An 18,561-nucleotide genomic window follows, 5' to 3' on the forward strand; every position below is an offset into this window, starting at 1 on the left:
ACATTTTGATATCATGCTAAATTAAATAAAACTAAACACCAAAGTGGCACATACAAGAAATCTTTTTAAAATGCAATTTTGAAAATAGTCACAAATTCATTGGTTTGTTTTAGTCACCAAAGCCAAATAAAGTTCACAGTGCTAAAAACATTTGCTAATTAGAGTTTTGATTTGGTAAAGAGTTTTTTTCTAAGCATCATCATACTCTTGTATTATAAAGATGCCACCATTAGATATTGTTCAGCTTACAATGTCAAATCGAGGCTGTCCTCTCAATAAGGTATGGAAGTGTTTGTCATTATTAGGAAATAGAGGGTTGCTGATTTACTTTCTAAAAATTTTTTTTTCTTTTAACCAATCACTACTATCTAGATTCAGTTGGGTTAGCTGATATACATTGAAAGGACTCCTCTATGTGCCCAACGCTGGAAACGAAAAGATGAAGGAAAGAAGTCTGTGCTCTCAGGAGGTGAGCTCAGTAATCATGAGGATTATCAGGTATGGATCTGGTTGACCTGGGGCTTTGCCTTATATTGACATGAGCCCTTGTACCCACATCCCCATGATCCATCACTCACTGTAATTGAGTATCTCTTGTATGAAAGGTTTTTTTTTTTATATCATTCTATACTATAATAAATACAGGCCTAAAAGTGGCCACATCTGCTTGTAATGGAAGCATTTCTTGTAGAAAAAAGGGTCTAAAGTAGGATGTCACAAACTATAAGAATGGTAAAGAGGATTTAACCTCTTTCCAGGTCTACACCAGCACTGGCTAATATGAGGTAATGCAAGGCACACATATAATTTGAAATATGCCATAGTTAATTAAAAAGCAAAAAGAAACAGGTGAAAGTAATTTTAATAGTGCATTTTATTTAACCTAAGATACCCCAAGCATTATAATTTAAAACATGAGAAATATAAAAACCATTAATGAAATATTTTCCTTTTTTTTTTCTATCATATTGGGCAGAATGGCTTCCCTGCCCTAAACTCTGGAACCTATGAACATGTTGCTTTACATGGCAAAAGAGACTTTGCAAATGTAATTAAGGTTATAGACTTTAAAATAGGGAGACTATTCTGGATTGTCTGGATAGGTCCAATCTAATTGCATGAGTTCTTAAAAAAATAGCATTTGCTCAGTCTATAAGCATTAAGAGATGTGACAGAAAGAGAAGCCAGAGAAAATAAAGCATGAGAAGGATTTCAAATGTTCTCGTTGGTTTAAAGATTAAAAGGCCAGTGTGACAAGGAATACAGGTAGCCTTCCAGAGCTAGGAGAGGATCTTGACTGACAAAAAGGAAATGAGACCAACACCCTCATAGATCTGTCCTGTAGCCCCAAGTAACTGAATTCAGCCAACAACTTGAATGATCTTGGAAGCAGATTCGTCCACAGAACCTCCTGAAAAGAATGTGGTCCCACCAGCACCTTGACTTTGGCATCATGAAATTAAGGAGAGGGCCCAGCTGAGTGATTGATCTACCAGGACTTCTGGACTACAGAACTGTGGGTTAGCAAATGGTTGTTTTAAGTCACTTGACTTACAGTAATTTTTTATAGCAGCAATGGAAAATTCATGCATGTATCAAGTCTTGAAATCTGGTTTGTACTTTATGTTTATAGTTCATCTCAATTTGGACAGGCAACGTATCAAGTATTTGATAGCCACATTTGGCTAATGGCTACCGTACTAGGTAGTGGAAGTCTAGACTAAGAGGGGTCAAGATCTTTAGGAAGTGTTAGGTTGGTAGGTTACATATAATGTCACCATATGGAAAGAGGGGGGGAGCAAGGAAAGGAGGAATTTGGCGAAATCTCCCTGATTCCCCATGCTTGACCCACATGAATAGGGTGGTCCTACCTATACAAAAAACAGGCTTCAGTTTGCCAGATTGTCAAAATTCATTGGACTCTAATAAATTTGCTTTGATTACAATGAAGCTATTAATAAAGTCTTTTTTTAAATATTCTGTCTCTGTCTCCATTACATTTTGGAGCAATGAGGAGAAGAGTTGTTGCTTCCACTTGTATTTATGCTTAAGGTACAGCATCAGTTATTTAGGTCCAGTGCAATGGGGTATGGGATAGTAGGCAAGGGTAAGGTCTCCAGAAGAAGAATTATGTGGGTTAATTTAGCATTCTTTTAAAGGCTGTTCCTCCATTCCAGAGAAACTGCTTTTCAATATCAACCTTCTGAGGGCTGCGTTTTATTTTTATTAAGAAGGGCAGAATGTTATAATTCTAATTGCAGTCCATGTTTAGTTTTCTAAATCACCTTTTACCATCTTCCCTAATGGTTATGAATGTAAACTCTTGTCCTATAAAATCTAGAGCAGGAACTAACCACTGTAATCTGAGACCATTTTTGGAAGTTTGGGTCCAAGAGCTGTAGCCCTGGACTGGGAATGAAGAAAAAAATGGAACCTAGACCAGGAAGGAGAAGAGAGATTTTTCTGGGCTATTAGGATCAGGTGGGTAACAATGTAAAGACAGGAAAGTGAAGACAGCTGGCTTGATAGGTTGACTATAGCAAAATGCTGTTGTAAGCAAGCTATAGTTGGTGCTACAAATGAAGAAGTTTCATAGACACAATTGATAAATCATTGACTATTGGTGATTGTTCAATCTCCAGCTCCTTCCCCTTCCCCCAAAATGGGGGGCAGAAGTGGGGCTGATAGTTCCATCCCTCTATTCATGGCTGGTTTCCCAGGCAACCAGCCCATCCTTAGGTGTTTTCCAAAGGTCATCATTAACATAAACCCAGTCATGGTAAAAAAAAAAAAAAAAAGCTTATTAAGGAATAACAAGATACCTGTTTCACCTTAATGCCTCAGCAAATTCAAAATTTGCTTAATGCCTGAAGCAAATTCAGAAACTGAGGATCAGGGACCAAATATTGTAACCAAAGGCATTCCCATTGCTCTTGCTGCTTAGGGGTTCTACAGGTCTTGGAGACTGTGAGCCAGGAAACATGGACAAGGACCACAAATGTATGTGTGTGTGTATGTATACATATATCTCTATCTATCTATCTATCTATCTATCATCTATCTATATGAAATGTATAAATGTATTTTGGTCATCTGAATAACCAAATATTTATTTCCTATAAATCATAATTTTGCAGGCATGTATTACATGTCTGTTACTCCAGGGGGAAAATTCTGGAGTAAAGTGCCTTTAAAACTGAAATCAGTCAAAGGCAGAAATGAAGTAGAAGAAACACGTTCATTTCTTACAAGCACTCATCCCGCATCTTTTGTGATGTGCATACAGAAGAAGAGGACCCACCCAAACCTCTCTTATCCAAATAAGGCCTCGCTCACCCTTGCAATTACCTATTGATATGGAGATGAACAAAAGCTGGGTGAGAGATTCTGGAAATATTGTGATTTAACGTACAGCTGACCCCTCCAGAAACCTCACTTTACAATCTACTCATTCACCATCTTCTGCAATGGCCCCTATGCTAGAAAACTGGAGCATTGTAACCAGACTAATAACATACAATAGCAGCAGCAATAAAATCATGATAATCCTCAAGCAGGAGGATTCAAAATCCTAAACAGATTAAGTCTATAGCTCACCCATTCCACAGGCAGTCAGCATCTGAATAGGAAGGGACTCCAGAGCAATAATCACGAAGCAGCTGCAGCCAGGGGGCACATCCAGGCCACAGGAACTGTAGAAGAAAATAACCTTAAGGGCAATAACATACATGTTTTAATGACTCCAGCATAGGCAAATCTTTTCCATCAGGTAGGATGCACTCGGGAGAGTGGTCCTGTAATAGGACAGTGGCAGGAATGGGATCTCCTCCTGGTCCAGTATGCCAGACTTTCACCCCACTCCCTGTGGGAGTTACAGATGGGTCAATACATGAAACTATGGGAGGTACATGCACTGGCCATAAAGGTAAAACAAAACTTCCCTGTAAGATGCTCTTACCTCCTGATGTTTTGGGTACACCACCATGATCTTTGGGGGCCACTCTGCTGTTACTCCAGGAATACACATGAGGCCAGCTTCCAGGCCTTTTCCCCAAGCTGCCAGAAGGGCCAACCAATCGCTGGTCTATGTGTCAAAATGTCCAGGGCCATGTCCACTCAACAGTGTCTCCAGGGTTTAATGCTCTTGGGGCTGGCCACAGGATATTGCTTTGCTGGCCATATCCTGGCTTCAAAAAGTCCTATTTGGTTTGCATATACAGTTGTGTAGGAGAGGCAATAATGTGTGTTAACATATCCACAGGTCTCAAGACCCCTTTTCAGGGCTACTCATTCAAACACCGTAGCCCTGTCCTTAAACTAACTGACCAGCCCAGGAGACTATTGATGTCTGACTTCAGGCCAGATTTCAACAAACCATTGTGCCTCTCTTGTCGCGTGCCCTGTCCTCGCCGGCAAGAACAGCATGCAACAACAGCAGGATTCTTCTGCAGAAAGCTTTATTCTTCAGCTCTTTGTGAAACAAATGAGTTGGGCAGGACCCAGAGGGGAAGGAGAGGCTTGCTTATATAGTTCTCATGCTCTGACCTGGTTGGTGCGGCTCCATATGCCTTATTAGCATAACCATTTGGTGGGTCTCATTGGTCCTTATGCCAAGGCGCAATTAGCATGTAGTTTAGTGGTGTGGGATGATTTGTCATTAGGAAGTTTGGGGCCTTCCGGCTGCCCTGCATTGGGCGCTATTTTCTGAGCGCGGCTGCCAACATCTCCCCCTTTTTTGTCTAACAGAAGCTCAAGGCGGAACTTGCCAGCAGAGGCGGAGACAGAGGCCTGACCTCCATCATACTTCCTGATGCCCCCTTTTTGGAGAGGGGTTCTGGGCATCTACCCCTATGCAGTCAGGCATGCCTCTCAGAGGGGTCCAAGACCTCTTGCAGTGCTTTGCCTCGCATCCTCTGGCTGGCGTTGGGACCGCTTGGTACAAAGGGTTTGGACCCTTTTTCTCAACCCTCTTGCACCATGAGCTTCTTAAAGAAAGCTGTGATTAAGCATTGAGGTACTCGGGCCTGGTGCAGTGCCACATGGGCTCAGGGTGCAAGAGCTACCTCAAGCTAAAGCCGAGCTTCCTTCTTAAGCATGTTGAGCCACACTTGGGGGGAGGCACCAATGTCTATCGCCATTAAGGCTTGAGCAAGGATCACCTTGTCTTGCTTATGTTGGATGCGGAGTCTGCATAACAACCAGAGTAAGAGCATGAGACCTCCAAGCAGGAACACGCCCATCCCAGCTATGCCCGCCCACTCCTTGACGTGGGAGAGAGCTCTGAGGAACCAGGAAGAGAGTCCTTCCGCTACGGAGATATCTAGACGGGTGGAGTTGATGTGGATAATTTCTCGCCGCAGCTCTTCTAGTGTCCCATCGAAGTCTTGGGACCAGTTTCCTGAAAGATACTGGGACAGGTCTCGTGACAGATTAGTGAAAGCATTTAATACTTCTGTTAGTGATCCTGGCTTGTTTGTGGCTCTGTAATATGGCTGCGGCTAGGCCCGCGTTGGTGAGTGGCCCTCCTATTTCTCTACAGGCTTTTAACCAAGCGTGTATCCCTTTCTGTTTCCAGGGTGTTATCGCCTGTCTGCATTCCTTGGTACATTGTTCAAATACTAATTGCTCCACTAGGGGCATTGCTTGTTCCTGATCTCCAAATATTCTGCCTGCGGCCTCCATCATACGAGCGACAAAGTCAGAAAATGGCTTGCTCGGCCCCTGAATAATTTTTGTCAAATTGCCTGATACTTCTCCTTTGTTGGTGAGGGCTTTCCATGCCTTGGCGGCGCACGTGTTTATTTGTGCGTATACCTGTAAGGGGAAGGCGGTCTGGTTGGCTACCCACTGTCCTTGGCCCGTCAGCATATCATATGACCACGCAGGCTGTCCTTCGGCCGCGTTTGCGCGTGCCTGGGTCATACTGATATCATGCCACAATGCCTTCCATTCTATGTATTGCCCCATACTAGAAAGGCATGCCTTAGTTACATATTGCCAGTCTGCGGGTGTCATGGCTGTCTCTGTTAATCTCTCAACTTGTGCTATGGTATAGTTGGCACTGACTCCATAAGCCCGAACGGATTCTGCTAACTCCTTAACTTGTTTATGGCTCAGGGGCTGGTGAGAGCGTACACCGTTATCCTCAAATACAGGAAACATTTGTCTAATTGCCTGAAGAGTATCTGGGTGGCAAAAGGAGAGTGCGCCACTCACGTAAGGTGGCGGGGCAACGGGCGTCGGGGGACACCCTGCTTTCATTTTTTCTTTGGTCCGCTTTTCAACTTTGCTGGTTCCCTTACTTCTACACTCTGCGGTTTTATTCTCTTCCCCTTCCTCTGCGGACGTTAATTCCTCCTCAGATTCCCTATTGGAGAGTTGGAGGTCCCTCAACTCTTTCCAGGGGTATTTACTATTTTCTCCGAGGCGATCGTCACTCGCTTCTCGGGGCTCTTTCGCTTTTGCCCTAGGCGGGCTTTCTCCCTCACTCTGAGGTTTCTTTACCTTCGTTTTTGTGGCCTTTTTTCGGCCGCGCGCGCTCTGTTTCCCGTTCCGTTTCTGACATGCTCTCTTGGATATCTGTCAATGCTCTCTGACCTTCTTTTATTACCTTTTCACATCTCTCATCTTGCAGACAAGCTCTAATCAGTTTCCAGAGGGGCCTGGTGCCTCCCCTCAGGCTACCCTCCTCCTCCTCTCTATCAAGATCTTTCCCCAGTTTGTCCCAGCTCGGGATTGAGAGGGACCCTGAACAAATGAACCAGGGGGCCACATGGTCTATCTCCTTCACAAAAGATCCTAAGACTTTGCTGGAGACCTTCAAGTTTCGCTCTTTGAGAGCTGTCTGCAGCGCCGTGACTAATGACGGTGCATTCCCCATGGTGCCTCCTTATTTACAGAGAACCATTAACCATCATCCTAAAATGCAGGGGCCTCTCGGAACTTACCCCTCCGGGCTTTCTTCTGACCTGCAGTTCTGAATCCTCTCCAGATGTCTGAAGGGTCCTCCCTGTGCCGGTGATGTTCTGGTTCCCGGGATTCGGCACCACTTGTCGCGTGCCCTGTCCTCGCCGGCAAGAACAGCATGCAACAACAGCAGGATTCTTCTGCAGAAAGCTTTATTCTTCAGCTCTTTGTGAAACAAATGAGTTGGGCAGGACCCAGAGGGGAAGGAGAGGCTTGCTTATATAGTTCTCATGCTCTGACCTGGTTGGTGCGGCTCCATATGCCTTATTAGCATAACCATTTGGTGGGTCTCATTGGTCCTTATGCCAAGGCGCAATTAGCATGTAGTTTAGTGGTGTGGGATGATTTGTCATTAGGAAGTTTGGGGCCTTCCGGCTGCCCTGCATTGGGCGCTATTTTCTGAGCGCGGCTGCCAACACTCTCTATCATGCTTGCCCTGGTAGGATTATATGGTACATGAAACTACCACTTTATTTCTAACTGCTGCACCCATTCTTGGCCAGTAAGTGGGTGCCTTGATCCCTCTCAATCATCTGCTGCCAGCCATAGACTACAAAGAGATACTCTAGCCCCTTTTGGTGGTTTGCTGATGTGCATGACACGCTGGAAAAGCAGCCCACAGGCCAGTACCTGTGTCCACACAAGTCATGACATACAGATACCCTTCTGATATGGGTAGAGGCCCAGTACAGTCTATCTGTCACTTGACATGGGGTATCAGCCCCTTTACTATTGTCCTATGTTGCTGCAGGACTCAGTGTAATTTCCTCTTAGAGCACACAAGTCACTCCCTTCAGGCTCTGCTGACTTCTTCAAAGGTGAACTGCAAGCCCCACTGATGTGCTACAGCCCACATGATCTTTTACCCCTCATGCAACAAACGCTGATGTAGCCATTGGGTACATCAGAGGCAGGCTTTCCTTCTAGCTCCCACAACTGGATCAACATGTCTGCTTCATCATTCCCTGGCGATGCCAATGGCAAATGGCCAGTCACATGATATATAACAGTCTTGGTCTGACCAGAGGCACATAGGTCTCACCACAACTCTGGCCCCCAAAGGGGCTGGTGACCAATCATCCAGTTGGCATGATACCATGTCAGTAGCCACAGGGTCAAACCCTGATAGACAGCCCAGCTGTCAGTGCAGACAACTATAGATGAGAGCTCCTGGGTGATCATGAGCCATACTGCCTGCAACCTAGCCCATTGGCTGCTCTTCCCCTCCACATCCTCCTTCCATATTGTCTCAGTCTTAGGATGGAAAGCCACAGCCCTCCACTTCAGGGGCTTCCCACAAGCAGAGCAATCTATATTCCAAGCATCTTCAGGTATAGGGGCTTTTCTCTCCTGATAAAGACTCTCAGCTACAATGGCTCAAAAGCAAGTTCTTCCTGCTTTCCACTGGTATACGTCACTGGCCCCAAAAAGTGTTGGAGTTCTCCACTTATAGGGCTAGTAGAGAGGGTGCTACACTGCTGGAAATATGCACCCCATTTGGCCAGTGTAGGTGTTGGTTCCATGCCATTCCATGGCCTTTGGGTCCAGTCTCGTTCCCACCCCATGGTGGGAAAGGTGGTTATTACTTTGGTCAGAGCGATCCAGTGATGGGCTCCATAGCCAGCAAGGCATGGTACATAGCAGCCAGTTGCTTCTCTATCAAGGTGTACTGGACCTCTGCTCCTTTCCATACTTGTTACCAGAGTCCTATAGGTTGGCATCCATTCAAGCTGCTGCCAAAGGCTGCGTCCATAACCATCTTTGGTTGCATTAATGTCTAGCTCACAGGGCCTTGACAAATCCATTACACTCAAGGAATATACAGCCTTGAGTGATTGCTTAGCAGCAGTAAAAGAAGCTGCACATGTTTCATCCCAGTCCCTCCTGATACCCTTTTGATGGTATAAGGGCTTCAAAATTTATGCCAAGCACAGGATAAACACTCTCCAGTAGCCCAAAAGGCCCTAAAACTCTTGTAATACTGCCACAGTGGTAGGGGTAGGGAAAGCCTGGACCTTGTTTATGACTGCTTCTGGGATAACTTTAGTTATACCTCACCAGACAACCCCCAAGAATTTTACAGACAAACCAGTTCCCTGAACCTTGGTGCACAGCCCATCCTTTCTCCCATAGATGTTCAAGCAGTCTAGGGACTGCCCCTTCTAAATCTGCAAGAGAATCAGATGTTAGCATGATATAATCAATGTGGTGATATACAGCTGCATCGTTTGCATTTTCTTTCATGTGGCCAAGTCCTGGGCTACAAGTCCATGACAAACGGTGGTTCTGTGGGGGTATCCCTGTGGAAGGACAGTGAATGTTCACTGCCTGCCTTCCCATGTGAAGGCAAACTGTTCCTGACTTTCCTGTGCTATGTTAATAGAGAAGAAGGCATTAGCAAGGTCCACAACATAACGATAAGGCCTTAGTTCATACTGAGTGTGTCCATAATGGCTGCTATAGAGGGTCAGCAGTGTGCAAAGGGGGTGTGACTTTATTCAATTCCCCATAGTCTACTGTCACGCACCAGCAGCTGTCTGGCTTTTTCACTGGCCACACTGGAGATGTAAAAGAACTATGAGTGGGCTTTATGATGTTCACCTTCTCCAACTGATGCAGAGTTTCTCCAATTTCCTTGTGTCCCCCAGGAAATTTATACTGCATAGTATTTGTTCCTTGCCAAGGTATAGGGTGAGCTATAGTTTGTGCTTAGCATGTCCCCTCAGAATTGCCTTTACCACACGTACTCTCTGTCTGAACTCACCTGTGGTGGTCTGTAACCACAGGCCCTGCAGGATATCTATCACCAAAATATATTCAGAGATGGGAGAAATGTACACAGTATACTCCTTTGGGGGTAAATGCCCTATCCCCAATGGGATTTGGGCTTTCTTCCCTCTAATTGCCTTACTCTCATAGCCATCTATCACAGCAGGTTCCTAGGAAAATGCTCAGGGTTGTCATAAATCAGAGAACATTCAGATCCTGTGTCCACCAGCACTAAGACATGTTGTACATTCACAGGGGACCAATGAATTGCTAATTCTACGTATGGCCTCGAGTCCCCACCATATCCCCCTAGGTGGGGACCTTGATTGTCCCCCAGGCAAACCACAAGGCCCAGTCATCAATCCGTGGGACTGAGGGCCCAGGTGGAGCCTGAGTACTGTCCTCCAGGAAGTCTTCCAGGTTCCAGGCCAGACATGGGGCTTTGGCTCTAGCTTCCATGTCATGAACCTTAGTAGCTGTAACTACTGCTCTGGCTTCATTTGGTGCCACAGTTCTAACAAGATGCTACTGAGCTGCCCATCAAGTTTTTCTTTCACTACCCCAGCCTTTATCAAATCAACCCATATCTGGGTCCTTAAGATCTTCACAGGGCCTTTTGCACCTCTCCTTTCAGTCCTAGCCTGAACTTCCTCCATGCTCTTATAGTTTCAATATAAGATCTTCTAAAGTATGAATAGCCTGACTTGTGGGGGCAAGAGTAGTCACTAGGGACTCAAAGAAAGATGGGGGAACTGTATGGAGCACAAGATTTCTCATTCCTATGGTGAACAACTCCTCATCGGGACCCCGGGGTTTCATATTATAGATGATATTTTTCATGCCCAGCTCCCGTAATGCCTGCTGTAACTCTGCATCCCTTTTCCAGCTAATGGGTATGTATGGTAAATCACCCTGCTTAGGCCAAACTGCCCTGATGGCTGCTGTCAGTCAGTCCAGAAGCACTTGATTCCCTGAGGTGTGACAGGCACTTTGCAATTGCTGCCAGAGGGACAGGTGAGTTGTCAGAAAAACCAGTCCACCCATTTCAGAAACTGACATAAAAATTTTTCCACCCCCATATCCCAGAGATGCAAAAGCCATGTAGGCAGAGGTTCCAGTGGCTTCTGCCAATACTGGATACTCATGTCTACCAGCTCATCCTGGGTATTGGGTCAGAGAATGAGGTGCTTCATAACCTGGGGATGGGGCAACTCCTCCCCATGAGGAGCCCATGGTTATTGTGTTTTTATTTTCTTAATCACAACTGGGCAGGCCTTTAACACAGGAGAGGCTGGTGCTGTGGGTGGTGGCAGGTGGTGGTAGGTGGTGGCCTCGGCAACTGATCAGTCCTTGGCCCCACTCCCCATCCTCTCCCAACATCTCCTCTCTCATCTCCTGGGCTGAAGGCTCTGCTCTTTCTTCCCCCTCCCGTCTGCCTCCTACAATGCAGATTCTTCTGATGTCTCCTCTCTTGCTGCCAATGTGTCTTCCAGGAGTTCAACCTATCTTCTCAATAACTGTGTCTCTTTCTTAAGGGCATCCCATAGGTCATCACCCAGCTCCTCCAAGCAATGCTGAAGTGTATTTCTTTCTTGCCAAACTTCTCTCAATTACCTTCTCTCTCTCCTTGATAACACTTTCCACTATCTTGAGGAAAGGAGATCCTACAATCCCAGCTGCTACATGGACACTCAGGGCCTCTAAGCAGTCTTCTATTGCAAGGAGGGCTAATTTCACAGCTTCTGGTATCTCTGCTCTTCCCCAATTCTCAGGAAAGCCCACCCCTCTAGGAGGTGCTTTACCCTAGACCAATTACCCAGTAGGGGCTCCCCAATTGGAAGCCCCACAGATAGGTGGCTCCTGGGTGAAGCTTCACCCTCTACCACTGCAGCCACTGGGGCCTCCGCATCATCCACAGAGGGGGTTCTGGGCATCTCCCCACTCTCTCTAGGGGCAGCCTGCCCAAGGATCACACTCATGTAGACAGATTTCGGGTTCAGAGTTCCTGCCTACTACCACCACATGTAACTCCAGGGGGAAAATCCCAGAGTAAAGTGCCTTTGAAACCAAAATCAGTCAAAGGGAGAAATAAAGGGGGAGAAACAAGTTTATTTCTTACAAACAGTCGTCCTGTATCTCTTGCGACCCGGCTACTGAAGAAGAGGCCCCACCCAACCTCTCTGGTCCAGATAAGCCCTTGCTCACACTTGCAATTACTCGTTGATATGGAGAAGAACTACTTCTCTCCACCTCTTGAAAACACCTATTAATATGAAGATGCACAAAGTTCAGGTGAGAGATTTTGGAAATATTGCAGTTTTAGCCTCAATGTGTATTGACATTACTCTAGACTAAGTGCTTCTGATACTTTATATGTTTATAAAATCACCCAGGAATTTTGATAACAGGCACATTCACAAGCTCCTAGGTAAACTTCTGTTGCTGGTGTTTGAACTACACATTGAATATCAGTATGATGATTCACAGCCTTCCCTGTAACACAGAACCAATTGGAAACGTCATGAATGAGATTTCTTTACTCCAAATTAATTAAATAAGAATCTTTGAAGCTGTGACCTGAGTATATGTATTTGTTATAGCTCCCTAGGTAATTTTAAAATATTGCAAATTTAAGAACCACTGCTTTTGAAGCTCTTGAGTACAGGTAAACTAATATGAAGTTTATTTTATAGAAAATGGAGAAGTTTATATATCAGGTGCAACTAACTTGCCATTAGTGAGTATTAATTTACTCATTGAGTTTTTACTCTACATAAGTCATAGTGACTTATATCTTGCCTTCTAGAAGCTTAGGAACTAGTTGTAGAAATAAGATACCTACTTAAATAACAGCAAAGCAACATAGGATAGGTTCAGCATGACTGGTATAGATACTAAGGGTTATAGTATTCCATAAAAGGGAGAGTTAATCTTGGATGGGATAATAATTAAATCTTCCTGGAAAAGCTGTTGTATAAAAAACCTGATGCAGTGTTGACCAACTTTAGGGGTATCAGTGTCACCTGGGGTGACCAGCACAGGGCCACTGTTGTTATGGAACACTGCTAATGGTACCTGTCTTGCCAATGGATTTCAGCCCCTGGGTAAGTTCACTATGGATTTAATGTGACCAAAGAAAATGACAGTAAAATGTTTCTTTGGGGTGAAAGGGTTTCACCCAACTTTATTTCCATGGTGGCAGGTCAATCACTAAAGTACCATTCACTCAAAGCAAGTCTGCATGCAGCAAGCTGGTCTCTGCCTCTGGGCCTCTCTGCCTGCACAGCTGTCCTCTGGGCCTCTGTCCTCAGTGCTGCCACCACTCCAGCTTCTGCTCTGCTCTCCTGCAGCCTTGCAGCCCTGACACCATGTTGTACACACAGCACTGGGCAGAGCTCTTTATATGGAGCCAATAGCAATATATTTATTGCCCAGATGTGTGCAGTGAGCTAGCAACCAGGGCCAGGTGAGAATCCTGGCCACAGGACCTTTCATTTTATCCACAGCACCCCTGCCACACCATGAGTGAATTGTAACCATTCTTACTTCTGTATTTTGATAACTCAAGATTCAAAGTCTCTAGTGGGAGGTTGACTGGCTAAGCCCAAGTATGAAGGGTTGAGCCCAGACCACGTGTTCAAGCCTCAGCTGCCAGGAGCCATTGGCAATGCACAAGTCTTACCAGCACTGCACACAAAGAACATTTTTTCCAAAAGTAGGAATGAAGTTACAAAGTTGCTCAGCTTACCCCCAAACTCTTCCCCCAACACTTGTCAGAACCAAATCCCTCCCTGCAAAAAACAAGCAAAAAATCTCCCCAAACAACCAACCAAAGAAACAAAATGTCTAGCACAGGTTGTATTACTTCAAAATTTGACAAGCATGAAGGGAAGCTTGATTTTGCCCAAAAAGGCAGATTCATTTTAGATAATTTAGTTAGATTATGCTGTTGTAGGGAAAAAGAAAGTTCCTTTGGTCAGTATTCTCACCTGACTCTAATCTACTTGATGATGTAATTAGCCTATGCATAGACTAATTCTTCCACACCCATTGGCAATGAGGCATTATTGTCCATTTTACTATATAAAGAGCCCCACCCAGCACTCTGCCCAGATACGCAAAGAAGGACTTGCTGCCTGCAGACTGCCCCAGAGGCAGGCGTGGTGATTCAGCTCTTGACTTGCCACGTGAGAATAAAGCTTGGTACAAACCCTTTTACCCATACCTTTCCATTGTTGTTATTGGGTCTCACTGAATACAGTGAGAACTTGCCCAGAGGAACTCCCCCCTCAGGCTAGATAGATTTTTAACTCAAGTAGAGATGCCCATTTAATTTAGAGAATGTAAAGGCTAGAGAAGGTTTCTTAGGTGTCATAATTTTAGAGGTAAATAGAGAACAAATGTGAGCATCAGTAGGCTCAGTATAAGAGGAACTATGGACAAGAATCTTAGAATATCCTCATATTTCTGGGACAAAGTAGCAATATAAAAGAGGTATTACATTAAATATTAACAGGCATTAACCCCAAAATCAGTTCAGATTAGGAGAGGTAAATAGGAATTTCTATTGTAGTGTTTCTCATAGCTTATAATATACTAATTAGCATTATGCAGCTCTAATCATGCTGCACTTCCAAATATTGTTTGACTATGGAATTTTCTTGAAGAACTAGTGAGATATTGAAGACATATTGGGAAACAATGGGCTAGAATTTTTCTGGAACCCGAAAAAGACAGAAAGAGACTTAGAGAAATGTCTGGAGGGATGGGAAAGGGGAAACAATGGTCTCAGAATCCAGACTACTGAGAAAATTCAGACTTGATTACTCAGTATAATAGAAGATGGATTTAATAGTATGGGGATTAATAGTATTGAATTTTATTTTACCCCCACCTTTTCCAAATGCACAGTGCTTGGTGCATAGATTCACAACATAAATATTTGTTAAGTGAATAAACAATAGTGAAAAAAACTGCTTTGATTTGTCCATATATGAAGGTCACATGTAACCTCCAAAGGTGTAGATAGCTTCAGAATAATAAGGTGAATTGGAGGAAATAGCCACTTGCCAAGGACTTTGCAAGTGATTCCTCAGGGACCTTTGACAGATACTGAATTGTCTTACCCTGTCATCTGTTTCTCCTTTTTCTTGGTAATATAACCAGGGTGACCATATAATTTATCATCTAAACTAGGACTCTTGAGAGAAAGGAGGAGCTATTAATAATTATGCCAGGGCAACACACACAAAATAGACTTTCTGGCAAACTGGGACACATGGTTATCCTAAAAATAACTCCTGCTTTTAGCGGTACACTTTACTTTATTGACTGTCAGCAATAAAGACTGCATTGTCTAGCCTCTTTTGTGTTTATGGGTGACCATGTGACTAAAATTGTGCCAGTGGTTAATTTCCTCTCAATTTAGAAGACTGTATCTTTAATGGGTTTCTTTCTTCTCTCTGCTCACTGGAATGTGGTTATATTGGTTAAGCTTTGGCAGCCTTCTTGAACTATGAGGCAGCATGGTTAGCATGCTTGAGCATACAGGTAAAAGGAGCCTGAGTCTCTGATGAACATGGCCAGCCCTGTTACTTGGTTCATTGTGTGAGAAATCAGTACAAATTTATCTTTAGTAATCCTGTGTTATTTTGGAGTTTTATGTTACTTGAGGTTGAACCTAACTCCAGTAACTAAGACCTGATACTAATGCTTCCTAAAAACAATATAAGGTTAGCCACGAATATGAGCCATATATGTAATTTATGTAATTAAATTTCTAGTTGCCATTTTAAAGAAAAAACGAGCAGGTCGTAAGTTAGTTTTAATGATATGTTTTATTTAAATCAATGCATCCAAAATAGTATTTCAATATGTAATGAATATGGAAAAATATTAATGTGATAATTTACACAACTTTGTTTCATGACAATGCTTCAAAATCCCATGTGCATTTTGCACTTAGATCTTAATTTAGATCAACCACATTCCAAGTGCTTAATAGCCACATGTGGCTAGTGGCTACCATGTTAGACAAAACAATTTTATGCAATGCATAACTTCTTACCCATGTATTTTTTCTCTCTCCTTCTCCTCTTGCTTCTCTTTAGTAGGTGAACATAGATATGTAAGACTGGATCTTACAGAACAACAAAAAAATGATAACAATAAAACCCTCTCTCTATTTCTCTATTGCTTTTCTTTCCTTTACAACTCTAATTGAATTTGCAATATCAGGTAACTCTGGTCTTGAAATGATGACAGGACAATGCCTTTCTGTATACTACTTGTAAACTGCGTATCTGGGTAATGATGAACCAAGAGCAATCATATATTTAGGATGATCCTCTAATAGCTATAAGGGTTGTTAATATCAGGACCCAAATACACTATGTTTTGACATCCGTTGCCACAAGGAATTGAGTAATTTTTTCTTTATTTTATTTTGCAGATAATTTAATAAAACTGCTTGTAGTAGAATCAGGGCTACCCCTCTAACAATCTCCCTCTCAATGTTGAGGAGTGAGAGAGAGAAGAGCTCTATTAGAACTGGTCAATTAGGAGTGGGCCTAACTGGATACCCCCTGGGAGGGATTATGAATGCATACATTAACTATCATGTGTGGGACAATGGAAAATTGAATTCCAGCAGGTACTTTATATATGTACAGCATAACCTTAGTTATCCAGAGTTAGCACCAGGAATGATTTCAGATATAAACATCAAAAAGTGTACCTTGTATAGAAGAAATAAACTGTGAGCTTTGAACATTTGAACATAGTTAAGAAAAGCCAAAGACATGAAGGTTACAGTAGATGAGCAGTGATCGATTAATTCTCTAACAGGAGGGAAGAAATCCTCTAGCTTGATAGTGATGTATATAAAAGGTCACTTTTTTCATGTAGAAGCTAAGAAGCTCAGATGATGTGACGGGTCCAACAAGAAAAGGAATAAGAAAGGTGAGAGAAGGGGAGAGCATGAAAAGGAGATTGTGAGATGGATGTCATGGTAACAAAGGTAAGAGAAGTAGCAAAGGAGGCTGAGGGGTGTCATCAGCTCTGTGGGCAAGGGGGACAGTGATGCGGGTGGAGTGCAGAGTAAGGTCAGTGGATGTTGCGGTGCCCTGTGTGCTAATCAGTTGTTTTTTTTGTTAATCTACTTATTTACATGTGTCTGTCTGACCTGGGCTGGGGCTGGCACTCCTTTGACCTTGTGTGCACTCAGTGACAGAAAAGCCTGGGGGCTTTGGGGGCCACGCTGCCAGACTTAAGGCTGAAGCCATGGAGCATGGGCCAAGGAAGACAGCAAAGGCAGGAGAGAGCAACAGACTGTTACCGACATTGCAGTTGTCCAGAGTCAGTCACCTAGCCTCCTTAAGTGTACATGCTGTAGCTAAGAACAAAGGAGTAGACAAAAACACATCTGGAAATCTAGATAGACGATACCAAGACCACATAGTAACATCCATGCAATTCACTCTTTGAAAACTCACCAGACTCCAGAAGAGCAGCACCTCTTTTCCTTCTCACTCTGCCAGGTATCACTGCTCCCTGTGGGCCCTTGTTTCTGCAGGGCCTCATATGGCTTCAACCCAGCTCTCCTGGCAGTTGCTACTGTTCAGTCGGGGTTAAGCATGACAACTGAATACGACTTCTCATCTTTTCCTTACATTGTGACTGAGAATGTTTTATTCTTATTTTCCGTTGACTCTAAAAAGCATGGTTAGTATTTCTAAGCTGAATGCAGACAGAACAGCAAAGTACCAAGTGGGAGAGGGCATATGATAAATGATAGCCAAAGAGGTTGAGAGGTGACTTTGAGGGAGGGGCGGAAAAGCTGTTAAAGTCTATGCACATCATTTCAAACCAAACAGCAGACAGCCCATTCAATGTCAGAGTGAGCATTCAAGTTACAGGTCTTCTGCTGGTAGCTGTGGGATCTTGAGCAAGTGTTTGAGTTATGTGAGCCTCAATTTTCTCATTTCTAAAATGGTGATACTAATAGTAACTTCCTTATCCTATTGTTGTGAGGATTATATAAATGTAAAGCTTCAGGTTTGTGGGAAATATCCTTTTCCTTCCTCCCCCCAAGAATGAATAGGTTCTGGGATGTCACCAAATTTTATAACTTCAGGTTGTACTTATTAAACTCACACTACATTATGGACTGCATAATCTGTAATGCTAGGCACTGGGACATGAACAACAGTCCATGCAGTCAAGGAACTAAGAGTTATTTGGGAAGAAAGACTGTAAAACCTAAGTTAGATGGTGGGTAAAAATGCTCCAATAGAAATGGGCACAAGTAAATGAGGCAATACTAAGGGCAGCATGGGGTGGGTGACAGCAGTTTACTGGGGGAGACACCACATATTTATAGTGGTGATAGTCCTGAATCATCAAGGAAATATAAACTGTGTTTAATAAACTATGTTTATAAAGACTTAGAGTATGAGTGATTGTTTAGAAAATGTTCCATTTAAAATGATTAAGTCTAAAAAATGAATTTCCATGGTTCAATTTAATGGAAAACTCATTAATTTCTTATGGAACACCTTATTTACTGGTGTGTCAAATAAATGAGGCATTGCTAAAACAGCAGATGAAAAAGGCAAAAAAAGAGGGAGAAAGAAATGGAGAAAAGACAGAGAAAGGACCAGAAAATTTTGCTGCTAAAACTACCTCATAAGTATCAGTCTTTTGTTAATGTTCCCTTCTTGCTACCTAATCTTCACAGACACCCTGTCCAGTTGGCAAAACAGGCATTGTTCTCTATCTGACAGAAGACAAAGTTGAAAATGTAAGAAGCTATTTCTTTTCCAAAGT

The 18,561-nt window shown here is 43.4% G+C and overlaps 1 protein-coding gene across 1 annotated transcript in view; it reads right to left on the minus strand.

Annotated features, from left to right (window-relative positions):
• LOC118972310 (uncharacterized) overlaps positions 1–18,561 on the minus strand; it is a 187,105-nt gene that overhangs the window by 126,357 nt on the left and 42,187 nt on the right. The window lies entirely within an intron of this gene.

This window comes from Manis javanica, chromosome 13 (assembly GCF_040802235.1).
Source record: "Manis javanica isolate MJ-LG chromosome 13, MJ_LKY, whole genome shotgun sequence".
Taxonomy (NCBI): domain Eukaryota; kingdom Metazoa; phylum Chordata; class Mammalia; order Pholidota; family Manidae; genus Manis; species Manis javanica.